Source organism: Phragmites australis, chromosome 24 (assembly GCF_958298935.1).
Source record: "Phragmites australis chromosome 24, lpPhrAust1.1, whole genome shotgun sequence".
NCBI lineage: Eukaryota > Viridiplantae > Streptophyta > Magnoliopsida > Poales > Poaceae > Phragmites > Phragmites australis.
In genome coordinates this window covers 7490191-7505382 of record NC_084944.1, presented here as the reverse complement: position 1 = coordinate 7505382, position 15192 = coordinate 7490191, and the positions used below count along the sequence as shown (strand labels likewise).

General features: G+C 41.5%; 1 long non-coding RNA gene across 8 annotated transcripts; it reads right to left on the bottom strand.

The window, feature by feature from the left end:
• Positions 1 to 8029: 8029 nt before the first annotated feature.
• On the bottom strand, positions 8030 to 14436 carry LOC133907532 (uncharacterized). 8 transcript variants are annotated; one of them, XR_009907973.1, is made up of 11 exons: positions 13592 to 14432; positions 13313 to 13494; positions 13136 to 13203; positions 12457 to 12550; positions 12088 to 12182; positions 11886 to 12005; positions 11676 to 11777; positions 10208 to 10338; positions 9899 to 10033; positions 8681 to 8800; positions 8039 to 8351 (listed from the first exon to the last, which is right to left on the bottom strand). It is a non-coding gene; the product is annotated as an uncharacterized LOC133907532 (long non-coding RNA). The 8 variants fall into 8 exon arrangements; XR_009907975.1 differs by having other exon boundaries at positions 8030 to 8351; positions 8681 to 10033; positions 11658 to 11777; positions 13592 to 14436; XR_009907971.1 differs by having other exon boundaries at positions 8030 to 8351; positions 8681 to 10033; positions 13592 to 14436.
• Positions 14437 to 15192: the final 756 nt, after the last annotated feature.

The following is a 15192-nucleotide window of genomic DNA, read 5'->3' as shown; positions in this document are numbered from 1 at the left end:
AACCTATGTGAGGAAGAGTCTAGATCCACTATTTTAGATGTTTGTAAAAATTGTCCTTTACTCACAAAGGATGTTGAAATAAAAGTCAAGTATATTATGGAGTTAGAGTCTAAATTGGAGAATATTGGGTGTTCTAAGGATGTGCAGCTGAATTGTTCCACTAGCATCATTTTTAAGGACAGATTCAGCTGGGTAAGAGAGCAAGTTTAGAAGCGCATGGCTGAAAATTAGTACCTCATTTTCTTGTGGAGAAGTACTTAGAAAGCAAGGGCAAGATGGATTTGATTTTGGCCTTGACCAAGATGTGTGCGGATAAGACATGATTAGCTCTAGGTTTGGGTTTTGACATAGTGGCCTGCAACAAGCTTGGCAAGACTGTGTTCACAACATCTAATACCCTTGAGACTGAAAAATCTAAGATCAATGCCACACAACTTGTGCTAGAAAAGAAAAATCACATGCCACAACCTATATAGAGAGCTTCCACAAACATAACCTAGGAGAGCTCCTAAGATTAAGTGGAAAGCCCCTATAAGCGATTCTAAAGTGATCAGTAGGCCAGTTCCTGAGAGACGCTATCTTTGCACTTACTCCCTACAAGGAGAGCATTGATGAGATGATTGCGTGGGGATTTGTGGCCTTAGAGCAGTCACCACGGCTTCAGACTTCAGGAAGGGGCATTCCCGTGCGAAATACTCGACACGTCCACAATTGTAACAAGGGTCGCTAGGGCCACCTATCACATTTGCTTGAGATCCTACGGGTCATGGAGACTATCCTTGTGAAGAGGAGAAAGATGGACGTCGCACCACCCACACGGGCCGTGGAGCAGCCAAAGTCGTCATGTGAGATGAAGGGGGTTGACTCTCCGTACGCGGATATTGAGAGCTCCAGCCCATATAAGGCAACAAGACCCTCTTACGTTTCTTCTCCTCCTGGTGGTTCTGCATCTTGAATTCAATTGTGAGGGAGGTGCTCACTAACTTGTTGAAATTGGCAAATTCATGAGCCGATAGCCGGTCTTGCAGCTTGGAGGTGAGGCCGCTGACAAAACGGTATTGTTTCTTCTCATCGGTGTTGACCTCTTCTGGCACGTATTGTGCCAGGTGGTTGAACAGTTGCACGTACTCTATTACAGACTTGCCCCTCTGCAAGAGGTCTAAGAATTCCCGCCTTTTGATCTCTATGATCCCCTTGGAAAGATGATAATCACGGAAGGCTTGGCAGAACTCCGCCCAAGATACATGATGATTGGTAGCGTTCATGGAAAGATAGTTGGTCCACCATGCACCAACCACATCTTGGAGTTAATGCGTGGCAAACAAGCATTCTCGTGGTCTTTGCATCGAAGGAGAGCGGGCTTTTGCTCGATGTTGCAAAGCCAATGGTCGGCATCGAGAGATCCTCAGCCCACGTGAAGGTGGGTGGCTGAGTCCGAAGAAAATCTGCGAAGTCATCATGGCGTTCGGCCCTACCTCCTCCATGAGGGGTTGTGTTGCGCAAGAGAGCTTCGAGGAGCATCGTCTAAGCTTGATGGTTTTGCTCAATTTGCATAAGGACATCTGCCATACTCGATGGTGAAAGTGGTAGAGGGTTGTTCTCATTAGAACCCTTAGGAAGATCTCCCAAACTGTCATAGGTCCTCATCCTATTGTGACGATAAGATGAAAGAGAGGGGAAAGGTCAAATTCCGATATAGAAAAAATAGCATCAGTTGGATCTAAATAAGTGATGCACACTAAGGCATCATACATCAAGGAAAATACATGTTCAAAGGTATGGTACAAAATTAGAATCAGAAAATGAAAGTATGCTCAAATCTTATCTACATATTTCTTTCTGTAGTGTCTCCCTTCCCAAAAAGCATCACAATCACATTCATTATCCTTCGTGCACACTCACTCGAACGGTGCTTGTGCATCACGTTGCACAATACATTGTTGCCAACATATTCACTTCCTGTACCATCACCTTACGGAACACCCTATGTATTCGCCACATGGGTAGACGACCATAACTACCATCGTATGATGGATATTGATATATTATTGCTAATGTATTCACTTCCCGTACCATCATTGTATAGGACACACCAAGCCCCTATCTCGCACTGGTTGAGCCTCCGATATTTACCGCTATCGGAATGCATTGATGCAACATGATTCATAAATGATATCATGAAAAGCACAACACGATGCAGAACAACAATTCAAGTGTAGCAACCAACGATACCTTACACTTAGGGATATAGTATAGCAAGTTCATATATATTAGCAAGAGGAGGTACAAAAAGAAGTTTTAGTGGGTTATCTTAGTGAAGTTGACATATTTCATTAACTCACATCCTAAGCATTTTTAGGTTACTTCATTAAACCAAATTTTGATATCACACTGTGAGGAACTGTCCAAATAATATTGTAATTAATTACCAAGTCGATCATTTACATAATCATGACTTTAACGATTAGCCAGAATATCATCCCGGTAGTCCCGGCACGTGTTTTGTGGTTAAGATCGTAACGCATGCCTTACCAACATTTAACATCACAACGCAACTTAATAAAGAGCAAGTAATTAAGCTTATATTATAAGTTCTTAAGAATTTTCAAATTCTCATAATTTACAGCAAAAGAGTTAAGAGGATACTAAAACCAATTAACTCCTAGACAAAGAGAAACTATACAGTGGAAGCTAAAGCTATAAAAAAAGAAGGATGTAGTCATATGCCCTTAGGCTCCATTGCAAAAGCACAATCTCCGAGTAGTTGTCTACTCATACCCGCCATCATCCTCGGCAAGTGTGAAGTAGCCAAAGACCAACTCCTCCTCACTGGTAGCACCTAAAAGAGCAAAGTGGGTACGAAGGTACTCGCAAGACTTAATCTATAATGGGTACTTTAATCCAACTCTAAGAAGTATGCATTTAGACATTAGCAAGAATACGATCACATGGTTAAGTAAATTGATGCAAAGCGCAATTTGACATAAACATGTGAGCAACTATACTATACCAAAAGTATCATTCTAAACAATAACCACCAACATAAACACAGATACAATTGAAACCATAATGTACATAGGTGTGAATAGAACCATCTTTACATACCAATCACATTATTCCAAATTTGAAACTCTACCAACAATGCAGATGGATGAAAGCAAGCTCATGACCGAGAGTGCGATAATTCGAATTAATTTTACACCCTGCAGGAGATACTCCTTTAGTCACAGACTTGATGACCATACAGCTGATGTGATCACATAGGTCCACACCAATGGGTACTCATGTGAACATTTCTCATACCCGAAACTATCCACTTGCACATACACCTATGGCACCGGGGTTACCGCGAGCATGACCCGGACACCTCCAGCTCCCCGCCACTTTGCTTCTCCTATTTTTTTTTCTCTTATGCGTCATAGGGATGCATGACAAGCCTTAGCACGACGTATGATATTCGGCTTATCTTATCATTAAATCGGCATGTGGTGAGCGCGGAAAGTGCTAAAGCCAACGACACCGATGAACTATCCTTAAACGAAGCAAGCAGCCTATAGCATCTGGGTTCCTCTCCTGATCTACCCCGGGTAACACCACATCAGGGTAGGAGAAAACACCCCTAACACCGCTCATATCTCACCTCATCCTCACTACTCATCCAACCAACATCATAAATCCAATATTGTTATCATTGTGATAGTAATTAAAGCCTATGAATGATGAATTCATTTCACCACTCGACTTCTACTGAAGAACCTAAGCATGGCTAAGCGATCCAGTTAACCTTTGAGTAGACAACATCAAGTTAAATCCCGGTTACAAGGATATGGATCATCTATATCTCAAGATAGGGAATGTAATACATCAATATATGTTTTACCCATACCAAAGCCTGACGTCGAATCGATAACATACAAACATACATAAAGCATATGATATCATATTAGATATATATGATCCAAATTAATGAGAGAAATATGCTTAGATGCTTACTTTGCTTCTCAGGTGGCTATCTGATGACACCCACACAGAATCATGTGGCTTGGTGTCACCTTCAAACACACCCGTGTCATGCTTCGGTTCCTCGTTAACTAAAGAAGAACGCGTGCAATGATGAGTGTGAATGGAGTGCAATAATATATGCTACAATATGCATAACAACAAGCTAAAAGTATAAGACATGCGAAATAATAACAAACTTTGCGATCTAAACGACTTCGAAAAGCTAACAGGAGGTCAGAGACTCTGGGTTGAACTCGGAACATCCGAGTTCCAGAACATTTGGGTTGTACTCCAGACGGAGGTTCGGTTAGCCATTTTTGAATTAACTCAGAAGGTCTGGGTGGAGGCTGGAACCTCCGGGTTAGGCCAGAATGTCCAGATGGGGCTCCGAGTGAGGTTGCTCGATTAAAATCCCATGAATTACCCGGACCCTCCGGGTTTAACCCAAAATATCCGAGTTGGGAAGACTTGAACTTCTTGATGGTTTTCCACGGCCGATTCGACTCTCATGCTGAATGTATCCTACATAGACATGGATATACACTATACAAAGGTTTCTAGATCCAAAATGCACCTTAAACCCCAACAATTTTCGAGGACAATTCAACAGGGGTTTCACTAGGCTACCCGGAACCTTCGGGTCCTACCCGGACTATCCAGGTTGCTGCAGAGAGCATTTCTTCATGGGGGAGAAATGACCGATTTAATTTGCAAGCTTCCTCGATTCAAAGAGAAAAGGTTTTGCACTAGTTTATGGACTTTAAACTTTATCTACCAACATGGCGACTCAATTACATGACTTAAACTCACCCAAAGCCTCAAAATCGCTCCTAAGCATCAAGAACACGAAAAGCATTGCAACTTCGTCATCAAAGCTCCAAACTCGAAATTTATCCAACTAAAACACGCATCCTTGCTTTGGGAGCCTAATAGACTCACCCAAGATGCTTTGCCGAGGTTGGTGACTGTCGAGGGAAGGTGGAAAAGCTCAGAAAGGGGAAGAATGCTGGTGCTTCTCGTGCTTCAACCAAGAACACCAAAATGAGTCAAGAACGGCTCGAATCCTTCGGGAAAAGGCAAATGAATTGGATGGATAAGGAGTTTAGGAGCTAAGGATCACATTAGTAATATATGCATACCTCAATTCCTTTCTCTTGAGGTGAGATTTTGGGAAGAAGGAGAGAGTGCTTGAGAGAAGGAGGGGCTCCTTTGGCTTGGCCAGTTGGAGAGGTGAGAGAGCTTGAGTGGGAGTGAGGGAGAGAGAGGGAGCAGGTGGGGCTGCTGCCCAGGGAGACAGGGAGTGGTTGACCACCCATGTGGGCCCCATATGCTAGAGAAAGAAGCTCGTTTTAACTGCGAGTTCATTTCTTTTCTATCCCGAATTTCTTTATCTCATCCAATGGACTTAAAACCAAGTGTTCTAATGCTCCAAAACAAAATTACTCCAAATCAAATATAATGCTTAGAACCATGATTATACTTAATTACGTGATTATGGTTTCGGAACGTGACATCTATATATTACAATGCATGACTATAATTATGACTAACCGAAGATGGAGAGAAATGGAATTAGAGAAACGTGTGTGCTTGTCCTATGATGTGTAGATGGTGGATGCAACTTGGCGCTCGATGGTGAGATGATTAGGGCTAAATGGGGTGCTTGACGCAGGATGATCAAGGAGGCCGGATAGAGTCAAGGATGATCCTAGCTATACACGTGGAGAACAAGTAAAACTTGAGAAGGTGGATGAAGAGAGCATGTTGAAAGTCAAATGAAAGGGATACCAGTGCAAGTGACATGGCGGCCCAAGGGATCGGGAGCGAGAGAGACTTGTTGGCGGTTGAGGTCACAAGATAGAGTACATGTGTTATCATCATGAATGTTACTTGGGATGCAAGCAATATATGAAACTTGTGATACAAGAGATCTAGGAAATATGAGATGCAAGAAAACTAGGAAATATGTGATGCAAAAAAGCTTCCAAGGCCTATAAATATAAGGGAAGCGCTGTGAGAGACTCCTTGAGGCATCCATTTGAGAGTTAAATTCTAGGGTTTTAGAAGAGAAAGAGATGAGTGCTTAGGTTATGGTTTAGGTGATCGTTGTGTATCTAAAACCACTTTGTAATTAGCTGAAAATAAGATGTTCTTCTGCAAGTAATGAATATTGTGTTGCATCTTACCGTGTGTCCATCTTCTTCTAGTTTCCCTCTCTTGACTCCCTTGCATAATTGCAAGTTTTTTAGTTTTGTCGTGTTTTTCTTTTTTATTGGAGAACTAAAATTTTGTATTATGTTGAAGTTATTTTTTTTTTCTAGGGAGATAAGAATCATCTATAAGTTGCTTGTGAACCATCCCTTACCTCTAAATTCATTAATTTGGAGAGTTTCCTCACCCCGGTGGTTAGTTCTTTGAATTTGAGTGTTTCCTCATCGAGTTATAAGATTTTATCAGCTTTCTCACTTGGAATGGTTTATATGGAACCTATGGTTCGGATATATCCATTGTAGCTACAATCAAAACAATCTTTTCAGAGGTGTCTGATGTATTTTTGTTTCTCTCGATTTCTTACTTCTATTTTTGATTTGAGATGTGTTTAGTGAAAGATTAAGATAGGACATTCAAGAATTTGATGAGACTACTATTCACTTCTCTCTTGTTGTCTTCCTTAATCCGATAGATATCCATATGACAGTGTGTAAGATTGCAGGTAATATGTCGTATCATTATATATTGCATTTTGTACTCAGATCTGTAGGAATAGATTCATCTTTGAATAAAAAGCTTGTGGCAGGACTCGTAGAATTATGCTCGAGAAGATTAAAAAATCATTGTGTGTCGTCCATGTAGATTTGCGGTAATACGGCGACATCCAAAGCTTGTCCTTCTCTCTCACACAAACTCCCGAGAACATATATAGCCTATGTGTTTTGTAGTCAGCTTTGTAGGAGTGTTAACTAAGATATACAAGTTGGGAGAAATAATCTATGCGTGATAAAACATTATTATTTTTTTGAATTTTCACATAAACTAAGACACCGACATGTCATGGTTCGCATGTGAACGTGAATGCAGCCACTTGTTTATCGACGAAACTTGCAGGCATCAACTTCTCGTACAATGATTAGTCGCTGTGACTGTCAAGAGATGTTCTTTTCATTGAGGCAGTGAGATTCTCAGGAGGGCAGCTGCCTTGCGTGAAAATAATTAGAAAACTAAATACAATCAGATATAAAACAAAAGGGTTGCAATAGCAATCAGTGTACTGCCAGTATTATTGGCTATTGCTGACAACAAATTCTAGCTTTCTGCCAATAAATTTCTGGTAGCCTACCTAGCTCCTTTGATTATTGGATCTTTTGGCGTTCCTGCAGCTCTTTTGCACTGAAACTTATGTTCAGAAAATTGCCGTTCAGACTCAGACTCATGGCCCGTGATATATAGATAATGTAATCCCTTATCAGCAATTAGTCAAAACTCAACTGAATCAAAATTTGCGACTGAGCAGTTATTTATCACACTGACTAAAACAATCACTTTCAGAGATTCAAGAAAAGCAGCGGTCAAAGTGATCTGTCGATACCACAGTTCACTTTTTTGGCGCATCAGAGATGTTTATAGCCTAGTAGACTAGCAGCACAGCATTGAAACTTTCAGCAGCAACACCCACTTCTCCCATTGACGACACATGCAGTGCAGTTGGCGACGAACAACTTGCGAGAAGGAACCAATCCGTTGGATTCAGACGCACATGAGCTGTCCCGGAATCTTTCAGTCGAAGCGGCTTTGTGCCCAGGGGATCTGGATTAGTATCGTTGTTAGTGATACTGTTGCAGTTTAAGAAATGCTGGAGGAAGAGGAATGATATGTTAAGTTCGATCGGCCGATCGGCTAGATGTTGTTGTCGAGTCTATGGTATTTGTAATGTTTTCCGGGACATGACAGGGGAGGGGCATGGTGCCCCCTCCGGGAGACAGGGTACGCCGATGCTCTTGATACTTGAGTGACCTTTCAGAAACGCGCGCCGACTGCAGAGGGAGTTTTAAAAATATATACGCAATGCATGTGTATCTTACCAATTAAACCTACAGCAACACCTAAATAATAAAAGGAGCAGCTGAAAAAAGCCAGAAACTTAAATGAGTTCTACAACACAAATATTTAATACACGTTGATACAAAGAACATATGAGAGATAAACATATTACATCAATGCTAGCAGTGGCACTATGACATAGCATGGTAAGCCAAATAGCCTAGTTACCATCGTTGAGATCACTCTCAATAGACACGACCTACCTGCATTTCAATATGCTCTTAGTCCCCAGTACCAAAGGAGTCAACAACCTGAAGAAATCATAAAAATTGTACATTCACAATACCCACTTCACATGGCCAAGGAAGAACTGAGAAATGAAGTGTAGCTTAGATTTAAGAGTCTAGCAACCAAATGATACCCATATAGAATAATAATTATTTATGGATCAAAAATTGTAACACACAACTACAGAAACGTAAGTAGCAGGGAAAAAACTCATACTATAAATGATAAAAACTATCATTCCAATGTCTTGTAAATTTGCATTGACTCCCTACCAGGACGCCCATAAAAATCCTATAACTTTGTATTGGGACAAAAGTGAATAACAACACAAACGGCAGGGAGAAGCACTTACCCAACTCGATGCTTCGGATATTCTTTAGACAATCTTGATGCACCTTCTCTCATGTTTTGAGTACCAGCGGCTTGCCGAATTGGGTGTAAAGAAAACATCAGTCAGCTAATTTTTGCCGTTCTGCAACAGATCAGAGAGGAAAAAAGGGATGTTTTTAGCTCATTTGATAATACTAATTTCATAAAAAAACACATCTGAGGATGCTGAAATTTGAACATAATCATGGCAAAACAGGAGGCAAGAGAAGGAAATTTGTAGATCAATGAAAGGAAATCTAAAAGGTTATTCAGGAACATAATTACAAAACCAAGCGATTCAATAGTAGAGAATCAAGCAAGTCGTAATTTTGCTACTTAGAAGAACTATCACGTTCTTAAGATACCAATGTTCAGATGCCCATAGAAAATTATTACATGTGCACAGTAAGGGAAATAGGCCATCATATTGTCCACAAAACCGAAAACATATAAATAACATTATGGCTACAATTTAAAAGGCTTTACAATTAAAAGAGCATCAACCAAAAGGATGGCTGCAATTGAAAACATGATGAAGAAATTCAACACTCGTGGAAGATGCAAAGTTATAAATATAAACGTCATTTTATACGTCCAACTACAGCTACAGGCCTAGCGGAATTTTAGAGTAGGAGCTGAATATCCACCTTGGCAGAACATCATGAACTCTTTGGAGGCAAAGAGGCATGGCATTCTAAATCGGCAATCTAGGTAGTGGCTTCTTGAGATGGCAATAATCATAAAAGGTTTTGTTGGCACACTAACAAATTCTGTCACGAAGTTCAGAGTGAAGCATAAACACTTTATTTCCATAACAAATGTACTCAGCAAATGGCTCTGCTGGGATACTCCACAACCGAAACAAAAGTGGCATTAGTGTGCAAGGACACTTCTTATGCTACGAAAAAAGAAGACAGCAATTCCAAATTGACTCCATCAAAATTCAACATTATGTACCAAAATCATCGTAAGAGACATTTTTGCGGAGGAAAAAAACTATGCAAGCTAGCAGCAGTGAGCATTGCTCACCATCAGTTCAAAGCCTCAAATAGTTTCAGATACATACGGTCTCCCACAACTAATCATTACAAACTGAGCTCAAGTTTTACATTCCATACTGTACTCAGCTATCTACATATTTATAGATTGAATAAAGTAGGATGGAACGAGTGCAAAAAATCAAATGGCTCACAGAGCATACCTGAACCAAGGTTAACCATTTCCCAGAAAAATGAGAGAATTGTTGGCTCATAACCGGAGAACTCACCGTAACTGAGTCGGGAAGTACAACTCTAAAAAGCTGCAGCATTTATCGTTGTTCAAGAAAAATGCACAGCTGCATTGGAAGTGTAAGAATCATTGTTAGAAAATTGATTAGATGAATTGTAGTGAAATAATTACATACACAAACACTCGATTAAAGGCCATGAATTGGGGCACGCATGAACTTGATTTGGATCCATACATTCTATAAAGTCTGAATAGATGTTCAGATAGAAAATGAGCTCACCTCGTAGCATAACCATGTTCGATTTTTTTTCATAGTGGTTAGCTTGAGAAGTATAACCAAATGTTGACCTCGTATGTTTCTGGAAACCATGCAAAGGCCAACCACATTCAAAACTCTTAACCTTCCAACCACTGCAGTTAGTAAATCCAGCATCAAATTACAATCTTAATGATGATTCAGATGGAAGGTTGCCTTGCATAAGAACAAACAACATTATTAACTTGGTACGACCATGGATAGACCTGTTTACCCAAGAAAAATGAATAAGTACAACACATATTTAGAATCTACTACAGCTTGCATACTTTGAATAAAAATAAACAGAAATAAATAGATAATCTATCGAGCCATACCTTCCCTGGTTTCAGGACGGGAATTAACCAAAGAAATTTTTCGCCACATTGTGAGATAGCACGAAATTATATTAGAGATCAAAGTACAAAAAATGGCAGCAAGCAAACATAGAAGTGAAGCGAAATCGCCTAAATATCTTGTATTGACATATACTCGTGCGCCGTTTGCTAGAAGGGATCATGTAAAAAGTTCGAAGTATGAAACAAATTTGGGAGAACAGTAGCATTTGATACATAAGAGAGCTTAGTAGTCAAGTACAACCAACAACAATAGAGGAAATTACCAAATAGATTAATCACAAGGCTCTTCTAATAAAAACCAAACTGATTATATTCGAGCAATTATTAGAACTAATACGGGATTTTCCAAAACATTTTATCAACGTCCTAAAACTGCAGTTCCAATACATGTGCGGAACTATTGATTCATTTATTAACATCGTACTTTTCAGTTGCTACCGAAAACAATGTCTTCTGGCTAAGCAGGTAGCAAAGGTCCATCCTGGATTTATACAAAAAAATACATTTTCCAACTATCAATCTAATACTTAACTACTTTAGCTACAGTAAGCCTAGAACTAAAAGTCTCAGGTATATAATAGCGGGGCATATAAATTGGATGTCAGGATAAGATCACTTTTCACTTTAACAATAAATGAATGTGCAAATCAGTACATTCTAACACATCTTACTTGTCATATTAGTGGAACTTAGAATTTCTCCAAAGGCCTATATTACATTTCATGGTACCCTAAAAGAGCATCAAACCCATTGCAATGGTACCCCAATGTGAGCACAGGTCATGTAGCCCTGTTGTTCCCATACACAGTGTCTATCAATCCAGTGTACACTAAGGATGCAAACTATATCAGCTGCTATTCAGAATATTCTGTATGTAGCTCACAACATCTGTTCCAGATCCTGGACCCACTAATGGTGCAACAAGCAATGCATATGTCAGCAGCAGCCAACATATATAGACTTTGAGAACTTGAGTACCTCATATTCGACAAGGCACAGCTCAATCGCAAAGAAACAACAGCTTAAGGTGATTTAGTAGTATATGGTAAACATTTTAGTAGTACAGGATAGCCTACCAACAGTATGTAAGTTACCTCCTTGCCAAATTTGGCTTCCTTAAGAACCTTCCCATGAAACAATGCAGAGGCGGCACTGCATATTGAACTGAAGTGTGTTCACTACATGAAAGATCTTTTCTGCATTTGAACCAATAGCTAGAGCATTATTAACAATTCAAGAATATCTGCTCTTGCATAGGCGCGGATGCATAGCAGGATCAGATGCTTCACAACAAGAATGCTCACCTTTTCATACCATAGCATCCCTTGCTGCTCCCACCTTGTAAAATAAGGACATTGGAGGCGAGGTCCTTGCAGATGGTATACAACATCAATGCCTAGTGAATATTTATTTCCAATCTTTATCTACATGTAAAAAAAGGTAAGGAAACTGCTAAAATCAGGAGGAGATGCAATTACGATCTGAGTTGGACGTTATAGTAAGCACCTAGCTGGGAAGAGCACCTGAATTGCCAAATGGAGGAGGCAAATAACCGAATTGCTGGTCTAGAGGCCAGGAACCTATCATCGTTATGAAGCTACCTGAAAAAATCACCTTCCATCAGAGTAATTTGTGTACAGGGCAACCAAAGTTGTACTCACACCAAGAATAAACATTAATTTGTATTGTTCTTTCTACGGCTGACAAGAAATGAACATATCAGATGGATACAGACTAATAACATGCATAAAAAGCTATAGATTCTACTGCCAGGCATAGTTTCTAACAAACCACCTACATTCTTTTGTACACAGCTTGCATCATACACTAGAAGTCATCTTGTTTTCTCTTTAATGAATCAACGAAAAAGCTTACCTGCGTAAGAGGCTTCAGTCTTTCATATTTAGAGTCACAGCTAGCATCAATGTTGGAGCTATTGCTATCTACATCACTGCCATCCATCATACGCCTTCCTCAAAAGAGCCATACAAAGTTAAGAAAAAAAAGGTTGCATGAAACTGCTACATAAGAACATCTTTAGTACAACCAATGTTTGCCAAAAATGATCGCTGAAGGAAGTGGAACAGAAAATTTAAAACTGTGAATGGATTTACAACAAGAGGAAGCAGCATATAGAAAGATATGCATGTGCGATTGACAAGCTTAAAATGCACAAAGAGAGGTGCATTTAGAATTTTACCCTGCTAGCCATACAAATTTAGGTCCACCGTCCTTAACAAAACAAAATCTTTCTTAAATTGCATTACCAAATGCACACTGACGAAGTCAACACCTTCAATGGCTCCAATGAATTGCCAATCCAAGGCGACATAGGGATATTTGGTAATTACATTTAAGAGACCAAGTAGAATATGGTAATCAACTGGAATTTCTGAATTATTCCAATTCTCAAAGCACGTTGTTGAGATGAAAATGTGCAGATAACTTAACACACTGGCAAGCTGCTATGTCAGATTTTTAGACAATACACTAGCACACTACTCTTATAGGAAAAGAGAAAGATGGTTCATGGGCGCAGCAGGGCGTGCTCCACCTCCAGCCGGCCTAAGATCCAAACCCAGCATAGTCACCAGTCGTCCTCCTTTTCCTTGTTAATCATCCCTATTTGCATCAATAACAGTGGCCAGAATTGGTTTAGAAATTTGGAAGAAAAACTTACATCTCATATTGACAGATGTCTCAAGTTAACCAACTAAATAACTACACATACTCAAGTAGCTGCCACATTCTGCAAGCCGATGATACCCAAGCACCTCCTCATGCGTCTCTTGAGCTGAACCAACATGCGGCAAGTGAGTTCAGTTGGACCTGAACCCCCAAACCTCTTGGGAATTGAACTGTTCCCACACCTTGGGTAGATTGATCATGCATTCTTGTGCGTTGAACAACAGCCTAATCAAACCATGGATGGATGGTATCATTGTCGCACCAAGGAGCACACAAATTAGAGCACTAAAACAATCCATTCGAACATGCTAGGATTACTCACCACACAAAGGAAGAAATCAACTCACGTCTGGATGACCGGATAAATCCGTTGTCGGAGGGAGGAGCAGCACCACGGCAGCAGGCGGTGGACCGAGGAGCGGCTGGAGGACAAGCTCGAGGTGAGGTGCGATGTCAACGGCGAGAACGCCCATGGCCTCCGTACGACGACGACCCGACGCGGTGCCTGCAGGCCTCTTCGTTCGCGTCTCTTCCGGACATGCCGAACCGCCGGACCAGCAGCCATCGCCATCCCCGTGAAGCAACTTTCAGCAGTGGATCCGCGCACCACTACATCCTCCTTCCCCACGCCTCCTCTTTTCTCACCGGCAACACCTATCTCCACCAGCCCACCACAGCACCAGGGTCAGGAGAGGGGGAAGGGAGGCAACCCACACAGCTGGAGGGAGTCGAGGCGAGCCAATGGAGGGGACGGAAGCAGCATCGAGGTGCGAGGCATCTGGGGGCGTGGTGAACGGCGGAGAAGAAGGTCGCCTCCCGTCCACCAGATCCGGCCGACCGGCCTGCCCCGCAGCCTCTCCTCACCAGTCTGCACGTCGCGCGCCCTTCTCCTCCAGCTCTCCGCGTCTCCCTTGCGCCGTAGTGGCCACCGGCACCACCCCTGTTCGGCCGCCTCCCTAGCAGCAACGCCCGGATCTTGTGGAGGGGAGGCGGCGGGCCGATGTGGCAGCAGATGGAGCCGGTGACGGCGCGGAACACGGGAGGAGCCGCAACGGTGGGTAGAACGAGAGGAGAGACCGCGATGTTTTTTTTTAGGCCGAGAGGATGGGAAGGCGAGGACGAAGAGGAACGCGTCGTGGGGGCGATATTTTCGCTCGCTTCGAACCAAGAGCAGACACCTGTAGCGCACTAGGAGGCCTGCGTGCCATCTGTCCCGCACCGAGCTCGCGCGAAGGAAAAACGAAGCGGGCACCTAACCGCGCGGGACGGGCATCGAGAGCCGGACGATGGAGCGATCCGACGGCGAAGAGAAACGGAGCGACGTGTACCGGCTTGCCGGCTGAGAAGTTGGCCGGGAATATAGGTATAGATTAGGGATAGCTTGTGCTACGAGTTTTTACTATATAAAATATGAGTTGTTTCTTACATTATGTATTTTATTACTCTTCATCCATCTAATGAAAACTCATAAAATTCAAATAATGTATCTATTTTTTCATCCACTTTTATCCTCTAGTCTCCTCATCTGTTACCGGTTACGGATATGAGACTCGTTTTACTAATAAAAATAAATAAAAAATTTGAAAGAAAATTAGTAAATAATCTCCTGTTTTTTGGATCTCATCTGAAATCAAACTACAACGTCGCTCCTGATGTATTTGTTAGACGGTGCTCTCATGATGCATCCACTTCTTCGTACCTTCGAGTTTATGATTGATGTTATCACGTCTAATATTTATGTTTTCGTTGTAATGCATGTTCACTTATTAGTAGGACAGTAGGAGTAGGAGTATATATGCGGCTAGAACTCGTGTGGGTATGAATGATCCTACTTCTAGACGTGGCTATTATATGTTGCGGCTCGCGTTTCGTTTCGGGCGCTGTGCACAGGACGTTGGAGGATTTTTTTTATATATATTTTAT